Below are 7744 nucleotides of genomic sequence, written 5' to 3'. Positions count from 1 at the left end.
TATATATATATATATATATATATATATATATATATATATGTATATATAAAGTTGGTATGCTTTGGTATATGTATGCAGTTACTTCACGTGCAGTCGGCTTTCCGCTCTCGCCCAATTTTTTTGAGCCCAATGCAGTCCCCACGTCAAAAAGTTTGGACACCCCTGCACTAACCTATTTACTTTTACCTATCTGGAATGGACTTATGCTTTCTTTTAGTTAAAGTGGAGTAGTATCCATATTTTTTTAGCGGCACCTAGTGGCCACAATAATTCATTAAGTTAGGCTCCCGACACAGTAAGATGCATAGACGTTTGTTACTGGACACTTTCTAATACGCTTTTACCTTGGAGACTTTATATCTGTAAGTATCAAACAAAAATTATTATTGTGATCCCTGTTTATATTGACAAATGTGGTGTTTAAGACTGAAGTATCGTTTAATTAAAGACACTTACCACGTATACCTATCTTGTGTGCTATTGTGTGCTGAGCTGTTGTGCCCTTAATGACCTACAGTATAGCCTACCATTTTTACCTTTTGTAAATCACTTTACTAAAATACAAGAAAAGACCAACGTTGTGTATTTTAGGAGAACATTTAGATATTAACTGGTTTTCCAGCTCTGCACAAGTAAACATTGCAGGACTTCCATGGTGCCTATCCTCTTGGTCAGACGAAGATTTCATCCATCACGCATGTACAACATCCCCTTGCAATATTTACATGGGTAATTTTACACTTAATCCTGCATCTAACACATAAAGTAGCATACACATCCCACACAATCATCAAAGGTTATAATAGACCTGGTGGCCAGAGTTCCTTTGTGGTGTCGTCTCCTTCCAACCCTCACGTACATAACATTTTCGAGATAAAGTGAAGGTGGTTTACCATGAGGTCAGAATCAAGATTTGGTCATTTGAGCAGAGGTTGAATAACCACTTTTTTGAACGCTGGAGGAACAGTACAAGAGGAAAGTGTTAAGTTAAAAATATTTTGCACGGATGGTCCAAATATTAAAAACATCTCCTTGATAAGTTTCCCAGGAAAAGGGTCAAGTAAACATGTTTGTTTTGTCCCTGTTACGAGTCGTTATTTCTACAGAAAGATAGAGATTATTTTGGAGCTCTAGATCCGTTGTACATACATTCGTATCTGCGTTAATAGAACCCAGTTGGAGCTGGGATGCGTTATTCTTAATCTCCTTTCTAACGAGTTCTGTTTTCTTAGTAAATAATTTCAAAAAGTCATCAACCGAGCGGGTGGAGCTACAGGTAGAAGTCCCTTGTTGGCTTAGCGAAGCTACTGTATTGAACAAACATTTAGGATCGTTTTTATTGAGGCGGATAACGTTTGAGTGGTTATTAGTTTTAGCTAAGGTAAAACAGTGCCAAGAACTCCAGACACCCCCCATCATCCATTACATCGATTTCAAGAAAGCCTTTGACAGCATCCACCGGGATTCACTGTGGCAGATCCTCCAGCTATATGGTATACCATCAAAGTATGTCAACATCTTCAGAGCCCTGTACCACAACTCCACCTGTCGAGTTAAAACCACCAACAGCACAACCGACGACTTTGACATTGTGACTGGGGTAAGACAGGGTTGTATCTCGTCCCCCTTATTGCTCATCTTTGTCATGGAATTTGTCATGAGGAAGTCTGTCGTCGGAGCAAACTTCGGCATTAAGTGGGGAGGAGGCAGACTGGCAGATATGGACTTTGCGGACGACTTGGCTTTGCTTACCCATTCCTATGCTGCGCTCCAAAAATTGACCAACAATCTGTATGAGCAAGGGGAAAAAGTCGGCCTACGTATAAGCCAAGAGACGACCAAAGCCATGACCGTCGCACAAGACCAAAACGTTCCACTGCTCACCGTAGGCGAACAAGGCATAGAGTACATTGAGAACTTCACGTATCTTGGAAACAACATCTCAAACACTGGAGACGCAGAAAAGGATGTACAGACCAGAATCGGAAAAGCTGCAGGATTCTTCCAACGTCTCCGGAACATCTGGTCATCAAAATCTATCAGTACGTCCACAAAGCTGCGCCTCTATATGTCAGTGGTCATCCTTACAGTGACCTATGCCTGTGAGACGTGGATAGGGACATCAAGTATTACTAACAAGCTGGATGTCTTCCACCGACGGTGCCTCAGATACATCTTGAGGATCTCATGGAGAGACCACATCACCAATGAAGAGGGGATGAGAAGGGCAGGGGTAGCACCATTGTCTCACATAGTCTCTGACAGGAGAAGAAGAATGGCTGGACACGTATTCCGACTGCTGAGAGAGAGACCGGCAAGTGTGGCAATGGACTGGGTGCCAGAAGGGGGAAAGAGGAAGAGAGGACGGCCAAATAAAACATGGAGACAAACAGCCAAGGAAGACCTGAGAGAGATGGGAGTCAGCTGGCATGGAGCAAGAAGGGTCGCCAGTGATCGGAACAAATGGAGGGGATTCGTCGCCCAATGTTCCAACAGGAACGGGAGGAACTAAGTAAGTCTAAGTCGAAGGTAATAGCGCATTTATAAGTTTTCCAACTATCACTCCATGCTTGATGGAAAACCTCAAGTTTAGTCGCACGCCATGTGCGTTCCAGATTTTGTATACATGAGAGCTCTGGTTTCTTCTGTAAACCAGGGGGTAAGCCTCTTCAGGGCCTTTTTCAGCTTTAGCGGTACTATTGGAAAGGGCATCGTTACAGTTGTTTGTGAGATTATCGATAGAGCCCACTTGAGTCTCTGTCAGGTCCAAAGGACGTCGCCAGCAGCAATTAGAAGATCAAATTAATTATGCAGGCCACTCAGGGTCCATAATGTCCACGCTGTGTCTCCTGGGAGGGACAATTAGTCCTAAACGGCCCTGCCATGGGCATTGACTGTGTGTCCACATGCTATGTTTTAATTAGCTCTTTGTGAACTGATTTGGCAAAATTAATATGATATATTTTTTCACATTGTCCCTTAAACCATTTAAAAAATAAATTACGTCTATTGTTATTAGATCAGTCTGAATAAAATATTCATTGACATTGTGTATTTTTTCAATCTTTGCCCCTGTTTAATGTATTTTAATTATTTTTGACAGTGTTGTTGTCGTTGTGATGGATGTTCAAATTAAGGGTATTGGGGAAAGAGTCAACTGAGACTGTGCCATGACACATAAGTCACATTTACAGCGTTTAACGTTGAGAAAACAAAAACATCAACATGTTGTCATGCTGCGTTGGCGACTTCCTCGGGGTGTCATTAAACATTCGACACTAACAAATAACAATGCCATTAGCCACCAGAGGTTGTAAAAAAGCATGCAGGGGAATAACTAACAATGTGAGGCTCTTATTAACAATAACAATATTTACTTAAACCCCAGAGGAGCTCATTAATAAAGAAGGTGTTTTGACCAAGTAATGAGGATGATGACATTTTCTCTAGTGTATAATAGTTGGCAGCGTCCCTGTACTTGAACTTATCTTTTTTAATTCACGGTTCATGTTCTCATTATTTAATATAATCACTTGATATGAGATTTTACATACAGTATAAACCCCCATTAATGATAAGGAATTTTATTCAAAACACACCTTTATGTTTTTGGAATCTCCAAATGCTACAGAGCAGAGAAGAGACAGGCAAGAGGCAAATAAAATGTCTAAAATCTAAAAATAAAAAGTATAACATACAGTAGCAACATCAATAACAGTTAAAGGAAGAATCTACACCGACTTTTTAGGAAAATGCTTTTTTAACAAGATGGGTTTTTAAGTTTTGTTTAAGGACTGCTGTAATCACAAATGTAATAATGCTGTATTTCAGCTTTGAGATTAACAACCTTTTAAGGTAAAATATTAAACATTATGTGTATAAAAAATATACAACATAAAGTAGCAAGAAACACGTCAATAATTAATAAAGCAAAACATGTCCCAGACCAAAAATCACTTCATATTCTCTACTGCTCACTAGTGTTACCATGTCTGAGTTACTGTGTAGAAATATGGGGAAATAATTACAAAAGTACACTTCATTCACTAACGATGTTACAAAACAGATCAGTTAGAATAATCCATAATGTTGGATATAGAGAACAGACAAATCCTTTATTTATTGAATTAAAGATACTGAAATTCCACGACATAGTGAATTTGCAAACAGCTAAAATTAAACACAAAGCAAACTATAACCTGGTACCCAAGAATATACAACAATTCTCAAAAAAAGAGGAGAAATATAATCTTAGAGACAAATGTAATTAATACATTTGTACGCACGTATAACACTTAAGACATTCAGTATATCTTCATGTGGAATTAAATTATGGAGTGGAATAAGCAAAGAAATCAATGTATTAATATGATCCACTTCATGAAACTCTTCAGATTTAAAGTGTTTACAAAGTACAAAGAAGAAGAACCAGGATCAACATTCTGAATTTATTTTATCCATCCATTCTTTCATTCTCAAAATAATCTTACTTATCTCATCATAGGAAATGTAATTTACTTCACCAATTATTATTTATTTATTTATTTTTATTGTGATTACTTATGGAGAATTGTGAATAAATTGCAAACAGGAAGTGAACAAAAGTTTTAGCAACTGTTATGTAAAAGAAAAGGGGTAGGATTAAATAAGCGCTGCTTCTTCCTACTCCTTTTCGAACATGTTCAAAAGAGAAACTGGAAATTGTGATGTATCATGTTGTATGCTTGCATGTTCCAAATAAACTCAAACTCAACTCAACTCAAATATTTTAATTACCCACAATTGTCAATATTTTCAATTTTCTAAGGTAAGTTTGATACATGAAAATTGATTGTCACAATAAATATTATGTTAATATTTCAGCCATATCATATCAATATGACAGTAATGAAAGTTGTAATGTAAACAATATTTCATGTGTTGTTTTTTACAGTTACAATATCAATTGGGATATTTACAAACATTGATTGATTGTTGTTTTTTGTTTTACTTGTTTTGTTAGTATATGATATTCACTGTACAATTGTTTATTTCCTTAGGAAAGACGCAATGTTAAATGATAATATATTCTATGATATTATGAAACCATTCCAATAAATTATGTTTTTAAAAAGGCATTAGTTGATTGGGCGCAATTTTGAGATGATGTAAAAGTTTGTGCTTTTTACATATTTAGCATGTAGTTGCAAAAGTAATAACTTTAATTCACTCTTTTGTAAACACAAGTGATAACAATACTCTCAAAAATATAATTTTGCCATACAATAAATCCCCACATATATGCAGATCTTGGATACAGAGACATTTTTAATTGAAAAAAATTATTCATGAACAACCAGGCTGAAGGCTTGACTCCGATTCCATTATTGGTTATTGATCATTTCTACTCAGTGTCCGCCCTGAGATCGGCAGGTCGTGAGTTCAAACCCCGGCGAGTCATACCAAAGACTAATAAAAATGGGACCCATTACCTCCATGCTTGGCACTCAGCATCAAGGGTTCGAATTGGGGGTTAAATCACCAAAAATGATTCCCGGGCGCGGCCACTGCTGCTGCTCACTGCTCCCCTCACCTCCCAGGGGTGAACAAGGGAATGGGTCAAAAGCAGAGGACAAATTTCACCACTCTACCAACCGGCGGTGTAGCTCGGTTGGTAAACTTGGCAACTTGAGGGTTCCAGGTTCGATCTCCGCTTCCGCCATCTTAGTCACTTCCGTTTTGTCCTTGGGCAAGACACTTTACCCCCTGCCACCCACACTGATTTAAATGTAACTTAGATATCGGGTTTCACTGTGTAAAGCGCTTTGAGTCACTTGAGAGAAGCGCTATATAAATATAATTCACTTCACTTCACCACACCTTGTGTGTGTGACAATCATTGGTACTTTAACTTTAATTTGATTCAGTTTAAGAGACTGTTCAAACTACAAGTATTCACAAAGTACACAGAACAGTAATTATGATGAACATCTTGAACCCTTTTTTTCCCGTTTTTTTAATTTTTATTGAGACAAAGATTATATATGTATATAATATGTGTTTAATCACTGTGGTATATTTTTTATATATTATTTATTTGTTCACTGTTCTGTTACAGACAACAAGGGAATGGGATACAATTGCTATGGTATGAAAAGGGGTAGGATTAAATAAGATCTGCTTCTTCCTACTCCTTTTCGGACGTGCTGTAATGAAACAACTGGAGTTGTGTGATGCATTACATTGTATCGTATGCAGGTTTGAAATAAACTAAAACGAGATAGCGACTTGTCCAGGGTGTACCCCGCCTTCCGCCCAAGTGCAACTGAGATAGGCTCCAGCACTCCCCTCGACCACAAAAGGGAAAAGCGATAAGACATGGATGGATGGATGGATGGATGGATGAACTGAATTGAACTGAGTTACTGCCACGAGTGGTGGAAAAGTGCATTACAACTGAGCACCACTGCGGCCCATTTGGAAGGACCACAGCTGAGAAACAGATATTTTGTGTCAACCTTCTAAGGCAGTGGTTCTCAAATGGGGGTACGCGTACCCCTGGGGGTACTTTAAGGTATGCCAAGGGGTACGTGAGATTTTTTTTAAATATTCTAAAAATAGCTGCAATTCAAAAATCCTTTATAAATATATTTATTGAATAATAGTTCAACAAAATATGAATGTAAGTTCATAAACTATAAAAAAAAAAAATACAACAATGCAATATTCAGTGTTGACAGCTAGATTTATTTGTGGACATGTTCCATAAATATTGATGTTAAAGATTTATTTATTTTATTTTAGTTAATGAATCCAGATGGATCTCTATTACAATCCCCAAAGAGGGAACTTTAAGTTGATGATTACTTCTAAGTGTAGAAATCTTTATTTATAATTAAATCACTTGTTTATTATTCAACAAGTTTTTAGTTTTTTTTTTTTCCCAAACAGTTCAAGAAAAAACACTACAAATGAGCAATATTTTGCACTGTTATACAATTTAATAAATCAGAAACTGATTACAGAGTGCTGTATTTTACTGTATCCCTTTTTTTCAATCAAAAATGCTTTGCTCTGATTAGGGGGTACTTGAATTAAAAAAAAAAATGTTCACAGGGGGTACATCATTGAAAAAAGGTTGAGAACCACTGCTCTAAGGGGCCCTACAGTTATAAAACTGTCAAGCTCGGGCTGGGCTTGAAGTTGTTTCTTCGATGCAGAGGATGATTAACACGGGCGAGATGTGACTGTGAGTACATCTTTTCATTTATAGACTATAACTAACAAAAGATAAACACAAAGCACTCACAGTGGAGGTACAAAACTTGGCTACAAAATACAAATATGAAACAAAAATACTTGCTCGATGGCATGGATAATGGACAAAAACAAAAGACTTAGCACAAAGGCAATTGACTATGAGCTAAAACTTACACGACATGGAACTGTGGATGAGGGCATGAAGTTAGGAACAGCATGGGTAGCGTGTGTGAAGATGCCAGAACGAAGACAGAAAAAGAATGACTTAAATAGTAGCTGTGATGATTAGTGAAAACAGGTGTGAGGCTGAGGACAGGGGCGTGATAGGTGAAAACTAATGAGTTGGCATGGTAACAAGACAAACAAGGAAATGCAAAACAGAACTAAAATGTCCAAAAAACTAAACATAACCTTACCAAACACGGCAAAAAACAAAAACATGATCTTACAGGAGTGACAAAAACACTGCTATAGAACAGTGGTTATCAACCTTTTTTCAGTAATG

This window comes from Nerophis ophidion, linkage group LG18 (genome assembly GCF_033978795.1).
Source record: "Nerophis ophidion isolate RoL-2023_Sa linkage group LG18, RoL_Noph_v1.0, whole genome shotgun sequence".
Lineage (NCBI taxonomy): Eukaryota > Metazoa > Chordata > Actinopteri > Syngnathiformes > Syngnathidae > Nerophis > Nerophis ophidion.
The sequence above is the reverse complement of the archived record's forward strand: the minus strand, read 5'-3'. Positions refer to the sequence as shown.